General features: G+C 40.8%; 1 long non-coding RNA gene and 1 other non-coding gene across 2 annotated transcripts; one reads left to right on the forward strand and one right to left on the reverse strand.

Annotated features, from left to right (window-relative positions):
• Positions 1 to 839: 839 nt before the first annotated feature.
• Positions 840 to 911, forward strand: trnam-cau (transfer RNA methionine (anticodon CAU)). The gene has a single exon. It is a non-coding gene; the product is annotated as a tRNA-Met (tRNA).
• A 161-nt stretch (positions 912 to 1072) lies between these two features.
• LOC108263409 (uncharacterized) lies at positions 1073 to 6636 on the reverse strand. The gene is made up of 4 exons (XR_001812159.3): positions 6622 to 6636; positions 5887 to 6054; positions 3881 to 4216; positions 1073 to 1336 (listed from the first exon to the last, which is right to left on the reverse strand). It is a non-coding gene; the product is annotated as an uncharacterized LOC108263409 (long non-coding RNA).
• Between the last annotated feature and the right edge of the window lie 1451 nt (positions 6637 to 8087).

Genomic DNA, 8087 nt, shown 5'->3' on the forward strand with positions numbered 1-8087 from the left:
TCTGAACAAAACTCTCACAGTACATTTCTAACATTTTTCTTCATGTGCGCTTTGTTTATAACTCGACTGGGAGATAAATAAGTTTTACATTTCCAGTCACTGGAAAGCAAATGTGTGAAAATTAAACCATACTTCTCAGTAGACTAAACGTTTTTAATGAAACGCTGACAGCTCGTCAGTGTGTTCCTGGCATCATTTTGTTATAGGTGAAGATGCATTTTTTTCTGAATAGGGAAGACTAGGAATAGTGTGTTTGGGCTCTAATTTTACAGGAAAGAGCAGACTCTACTCCCTTCTTTCTAAAAAATAAATAAATATATAAATAAAAATTAAATTATAAAACCAACAACTGAATGCAGGAATGTTCATGAGCAATTTCTACTGTGGTTTTTTTTTATGTTGGATCAATTTGCTAGCAAATCTATCTATCAGCATTTCAAATCATTTTAGATAAATGATTGGTCATGTTATTTCTCATACACCAAAAAGTATTGCATTGATAGTAATTATGATTGATGCATAACAAAAACTGTGTCCTTCTGCTGACAATAACAACTAGCAGGCTAGTCAACTGCTTGTAAACTAGCTCGTAAATGTTGCAGTCAGACACATTTCAAATATCAGAGTCTCAATTTGCATTGTGATATTCTCAGTGATCTGTGAACATGCAACATAACAGTCATTATTTTTTTTTCATCACCAACATCAGATAAATTAGCTAGCTTAATTAGCATGGAGGTTCCGTGGCTATAGCATTGTGTGCCATGAGAACACTTTTCAAATTAAGTGTTGGAACTTCAGAATGAGAACAGTAATCAGAGTAACAAGGGTGTGTGCCTAGCAGAGTGGCGCAGCGGAAGCGTGCTGGGCCCATAACCCAGAGGTCGATGGATCGAAACCATCCTCTGCTAGCTCCAATTATTTTTAACAATTGCAGTGTAAATAAAGTATTTCTATCTGTCTATTGCATGTTGCCACTCACACATTCCTTCTGCCTCCATGTTGATGGCAAAGTATACTGTCAGGCGGCAGGGATGGCAACATTTGCAGAGAATGCTTTTATTTAAAAAAAGACTGCCAACATACAAACAAATCAAAAGCGTGAAGCAGAGATCAAGGTCAAAAGGGCAGGGATGGGTTGACGCTGGACTTTTGATGTAAGAATGCTTTTATTTAAATAGAACTGTCAGCAAACAAACAAATCCAAAGCATGAAGCAGAGATCAAGGTCAAGAGGGCAGGGATGGGTTGACTCTGGATATTTGATGTACGTAGTGGTGGTTAACACAGCAGGGGTTTGGAGACATGATTTGCGACACTGAGCTGCACAGCTTGACCTGAAAAGGAAGTGAGAAAGTTTGAGGAGACACATTTTGCCTGTGGAGTGTAGTAGTAATCATTATCAGAATTGGTATAGTTATCAGAATGGCTATAGTTATCAGAATGGGTATAGTCATCAGAATGGGTATAGTTATCAGAATGGGTATAGTCATCAGAATGGGTATAGTCATCAGAATGGGTATAGTTATCATAATGGGTAGTCATCAGAATAGGTATAGTTATCAGAATGGGTAGTCATCAGAATGGGTATAGTTATCAGAATGAGTAGTCATCAGAATTAGCAGGATTAGCACACTAATCAGGATGGGCATAGTAATCAGAATTAGAATGAGAGTAGAATGAGTAACCTAAATGAGTTTAGTAATTAAAATGAAAATAGTCATCAGAATGAGTATAAATCATTAAAAAATAAACATGTTTTTTTGTTTTGTTTTGTTTGGGTTCTTTAACACATCACATTGCTGTTTGTTTGTTTGTTTGATTGATTGGTTTGTATTTGGTTAACAATTGTACACCTTCCATTTAGACCAGCACCAGTGTTTTTTGCCAAATGTTGTCATTGTTCTGGCATTGTGTAGAGCAGTGTCTCCTGAATGGGGTTGATGCAGGTGGTAATTTGGCACTGGTCACTGGATTACAGCTCAGCGCAGGTCTCTTACTGTGTCTGTATTTACACTGCCATTCATAGGATTACAAGTGGTTTTGTGCATGACATTAATATTCAAATCGAATCCCCCACACTTGCAGATTATGATTGAGGGCCTTTGAATTTCATTGGCATAAACATTGTGGTAGAGGACAGATCCTAACAATCACCGGATGAATGCATGGCTTCCAATAGTAATCATTTCAATCCAGTTACAAACATGAATGTTTAACTCGTTTGGCAAGATGCCTTCACGTGACTGTAATGCAGACAGAATCTCAGATTTGCCTTCAAATCGACTAGTGCACATCAGCAAAGCCTTCGCCAAGCCAGGCGGCATGGACATGCATCCATTTTGTATGTGTAAGTGTGTGCACACTTCGGCCAGTCCCAGGGCAGCACTTGGCACGCAAACACACTTCACATTTCTCTCCAAAGTGAGCCACTTGTTTTCTGACTTGCCTGTAGAGAGCCAGCGAAGGGAGGAGGAGGGGGATCTCACGGGCAAACACTAAAGGTTACTCTACTCATTCCACATTAAATATCAAGGACAGTGATAATTACAGCACCCTGTTGTCAGGTTTCAGCTGCATGGTGGGCTACGGCATTTATCTGACCTTGGGAATGGCTGAAAATGGCCAGTCTGGGTGATGAGAGGGGTCATTTGGAATGGATGTACTGGTGCTATGCTGTGGTTAATTACTCTGTGTTCAAAACGCCACTGTAATTGTGTTAGGAAAATGGCCTTCTTCTGGAAATCTGGATGTGTCTATGAAGGTAGACAGAATTATTTTGGGTTGTATCATGTTTTTGAAGGCTTCTAAACTGTTGCCTGAGTGTTTAGCTAGGTAAATCAAGTTTACACAAAAGGAGGAGAAAACAACCCAACAGAAATGAGGAGAGAAACAGAAAGAGAGAATAACAGAGTGAGAGAGAGAGAGAGAGAGAGAGAGGGAGGGAATTTGCCATGCTGTGGTCTGTAATTACTACCATTCCATTGCACAACTGTGTGACTGCTAAGCGAGGCGACTCACTGCTCCTTTGCGGGTGTGAATTGTTGTCGCGCCATTGTGGGTGGCACTGATTGCTCAAATATAGTGCCCCTTTTGTGCCAGTCAAAGAATGTGGCCTACCCAGAGTTTGGATGAGCTGGGGACATTGTTAAATGCTGAGGATTTATCGGGATGGCAATGCCAGGAATGCTTCAGCTGTTCTGACTCGGGCCCAGTGTTAACATGAATGCTGTTACTAACCGATAACATGAGTGGACCTACAGATTCCCAACACACTCTATCCAATCTCTACTGACCCACATTTCACACCTCCATTCAGAAATTCCCAAAGATCTGTGTGCCACGACTCGTCATGGACTGATAATTAAGTCGGCCCAGAGCTGTCATGCCTTAGCTAAAAGAGTCTGTCATGGCCTTCATCTAATTTACTGCTCAACCCTGCAACACCACCTTATATAACACCCATTTTCCCATAATTCCACAGTGAGCAAGGTAGAACTCAGAGCCTACCTCAGCCTACACAGCTTGGTAAAAGATTTGTGTGACAGTTGCATGTGGATGACAGATTTAGGAGTGTAAGACAAGCGCAAAAAGGTCACCGTTATAGTAAGAGAATGCCAAGGAAGAAATATTTTTAGAGGTTACATTTATCAAACAAATGGCCTACTTGTTATGGTATTCTTCAGAGAAACCTAGTACATTCATGTAGGTTTATTGCTTACTTCAGAATGTCTGGGGCATGCAGACAACCATTCAGGAAGCCATGACATTTAACTTCAGCGCACAGACCGAATACTCTTCTGATATTTTCAGTAACCCTGAAGTCATTCCGGTTCACCACAGAGATTTCGAACCAGCATGCGATCACAATTAAAACCCACCTGGGTAACTCGCTGTCAGCCATGATTTGTGGTGTTGTCAAGCTCGTTGTTGTTTTCCAGTTGAACCGCCAGACCTTGTGGGAAATGGAGTTCGGTGTTCACTGTGTGTTCTGTTTCTCCTTTTTTTGAAACCCCTCGAGGAAGTCTGTTGAGTCGGTATCCATTAGCACCCAGATGACTGAGGTGAGCGGTGACGTGAATGTGTGGACACACTCCACTTCCTTGTGGCCCCTGTGGCAGGACCTGGCATCTGGATGCTCCCTCGTGTATGGGGGACCATCTACAACTGCCCGCTGTCTGCCTGGGATGTGAATCTGCCACAGCTAAATTTCTTTTCTGCAAAGAAAGAGAGCATAAACTAGCTGTAGAATGAGAGTGTGGGTCTGATGGTCTATAGTGGTTGCACTCTGTTGGGATATGAGGTGATGCCATGGCAAAAATGTACCTCCTCATAAAACTAACGACCGTTTTCCATTCCCTTTCTATTAATGCTGTTCATATTTTTTTATTCTTTCCAGATGTGTGCCGAAGTAAAATATTGTTGTGATTGCTACTCAATAATAAGTCCCGCCTCCAATTTCTTTACAACTAAAGAGTCCAACCACAGTCACGCCTACTTGTTTTCTATTGGATCACAAGCTCTGAGGATTGTAAATGTACATATCAAGCTCATCTAGCTAATGGTGGTGTTAAATTAACCATGAACTGGTATTTCCATAAAACGAATTTGATTAGCTACAGTTACATAGCTCTTTTTTAGACAGTCAATGTGCTTTATATACATGTAGTATGGGGGGGGGGGGTCTTCTCAAACACCACTAGTGTGTAGCATCAACCTGGATGATGTGACAGCAGCTATAGTGGGAATGACATAGCCAATTCAGAGATTGGGATTATTAGGGGGCCATGATAGAGAAGGGCCTACTCTTTTTGAGAGTAGGATTGCTGAGATTTTTATTGACCACAGAGAGTCAGCATGTCTCATCCAAATGACAGTGCTGTTTATAGTATAGTGTCCCTGTCACTAAACTGTGGTATTAAGCCTCACACAGGCCACAGGGTGAGCACGCCCTGCAGGCCTCACTTATACCACTTCTGGCACTTCTTAGTTTTTCCCCAGGAGGTCTACCATCCAGGTACTGTCCAGGCTCATCCCTGCTTAACTTCAGTGGGGAAACCATACAATAACTGCAGGGAGATATGGCTCTGGCATATGTTGTCTTTTATTATAGCTGCTTTAGCTAAAAAAAATACTACAGCTAAACCATAGCTGTTGGCACCTGTGATATCATCATGAAACTTTTCATTCCATCCATATTTGAGATTCACACAAAATCCCTTGGACGTATTTGGATATAGGAATTTCCATCTATCCATCCATTTTCTGTATCCTATATAGGGTCCCGAGGTGCCTGAAGCCTATCCCAGGGAACTCAGGGCACAATATAAACATTTCTCTATGTCTAAACAACACAGCCTTATTTAGTCTGAGGCATGTGCACTCTTGTAGAACAGGTGGTTTTGTATAAATCCATGTTTTGTTTTGTTTTTGCAGTTTAATATGGCAGTTCAAGTCTGTGAACAGGTTTGACAATCAGTCTTTTATCACTTTATAATTAGACTGGTTTGTTAAAATATCGATTTACGTCATATTACACAATTACATTAATAGCCTGGTGAACTAAATGATTTATACACACACATCCCCCCCCCCCCCCCCCCGGATATCCACCGATTCTTTCTCTCTTTACACTTTAACCATTACCTATAGTAGTTATTGGCAGTCCATTTCAATAACATATTATTATGCCTTGTCAAATGTCAAATTTTATTCAGAGACATGTTGTCATTCTGTGCAGCTTGTAAATACATTAGAGCTATGCAGAAGCCCTGGTCTGACCCTGGAGGTAAAAAAAAAAACAACAACATAAATTGGAAATGAAATATGTTGTACTCAATATATTTTCGTGGTAATGTGGAAAAGAGATTTTATAAAGTGAGCTCACCTCTATCTGTCAAAGCCCCCTCACCCCCACCCTGCTTTACTTCCAGCCGAGTTTTGATTGCAGCATCATTCATTTCCTGAAGAATGTGAGGCAGAGGGCTCTCGCTACTTCAGGCCAGGTCACAAGATCTGAGTGAGTCATTTTCAGCTGAGCAAAGGTGCTTACTCACTACAAACACACACACACACACACACACACACACACACACACACACACACACACACACACACACACACACACACACACACACACACAGGGAGTATGGAAAAGCACAAGAGCAAACACTACATAGATATCCACACTGCTTCTTGTTAAAGATATCAGAAAATATCAAACGAATTCTAGTATTTATGTCATATAATTACACTAATCTGAGGATAGGGATCAGAAATGATATCCTGAATTCCATAGGATTCAATACATTCTCCAATTCAATCCCATGATGGATTTTATCCTGTGAATGCATGCGATCTTGACTAACACCAATCTTGCATGCACATTATTAGACTTTGAAGCCTGACAACATCACATCCGTGACATTTCACATAACCTAGCCATAGAAATGTGTAGGAACTCGGCTCTGTTAATGTGAGGACATCAAAATCAGTTACCAGCCGATTCCCATTGTAAGAAAAAAAAAAAAATCAATGCATCTTTTAAAAATAACCAGTAATGGTGTAGTTTGTAAGAATAAAAAGCACATAAATTCAGAGAAATCACAATCTGAGATATTACCATGCAATGGATCTGACTAGCTTCCTTCAGTTCAGCTTTCTGTTACTGGCCCGAATATTAGCTGTGACCTCAGCTGGAACAGAGCTGCTCAACTTTGCCCCTTTTCCTTACAAGGCAAGTCATTAGCAGAGGTGCCAACATTGCTAACAAGAAAATCCTAGCAGGCACAGAGAGAAAAAAAACAGTATTTTTTGGTGATTAAGTTTTATTTTGTTTGTGATTAAGAAGGCATTTTTTTCCCTAGACATGTGCCAAGAAACAGTAAGAAAACAACGAGGCAAAGCTTTGATGTGAACTTATTAATTAGCGGCTGCTCTATTTTTTTATTGACCAAAGAGTACACAGTCTTGTTTTCTGTTGGGTCACAAGATCGAAGCTTGTGAATTCACAGGTCAAAGGGCATCTAGATGAAGGTGGTGCAAGTGATAGTCTTCACCCTCCTCTCATGCTAGCTGTTGTGTGGTAGGGGAGAGAATGCTAATGGGTGGGAATTGACTAAGACCAAAGTTAGACTGAAAATGGCGGCTTTTCTGCCAGGTGAATTTTGTTTGTGTTTGCTCTTTAGCAGAACAGCATAGTTTTCAGGTGTCTCCCATATTGTTGTAGCAAGGAGTAAAAAATCAATCAAGTCAATGCATTAATGTGCATAATTACAGAAAACGAGAGATTGGATTAGATTAGATTCAACTTTATTGTCATTGTGCAATGACAATTGAGCCAATGTCATTTCACTGTCATTGAGCCAATGAAATGCAGTATATATGGGCAAAGGTTTGTGTACACCTGACCATCACACCCATATGTGGTTTCCCCATACTGTAGCCATAGCTTTGGAAGCACACAATTGTATAGGATGCCTTTGTGTGCTGTAGAATTACAATTTCCCTTCACTGGAACTAAGAGGCCCAAACCTGCTCCAGCATGACAATGCACCTGTACACAAAGCGAGCTCCATGAGGACATGGTTTGATCAGTTGGAGTGGAAGAACTCGAATATCCTGCACAGAACCCTGACCTCAACCCAACTGAACAGATTTGTGATGAACTGGAACACCGACTGCACCCCAGACCTCCTCACACAACATCAGTACCTGATCTCACGAATGCTCTTGTAGTGGAATGAACACACATCCCCACAGACACGCTCCAAAACCTAGTGGAATGGGATGTTCAAAAAGTACATATGGGTGTGATGGTCAGGTGTCCACATACTTTTGGCCACATAGTGTACATACATTTTAATTGGAATAACATCATGCAATAGATCTAGTAGGCTAGTTTCAGCTTTTTCAGTGTTTTACATTTCACTGCTCTGAATATTAGTATGTACCATGCTGGAACAGAGCTTTGTCCCTTTTTCTAACAAGACAACTCATTAGGCGTACATAGTTTGAACAGACATGTGAGGAAGGGGGTTGTGGGAGGGAGAAGGGACTTGTCGTGATTTTATTATAGTTGCAATTCAC

This window comes from Ictalurus punctatus, chromosome 1, assembly GCF_001660625.3.
Source record: "Ictalurus punctatus breed USDA103 chromosome 1, Coco_2.0, whole genome shotgun sequence".
NCBI classification, from domain to species: Eukaryota; Metazoa; Chordata; class Actinopteri; order Siluriformes; family Ictaluridae; genus Ictalurus; species Ictalurus punctatus.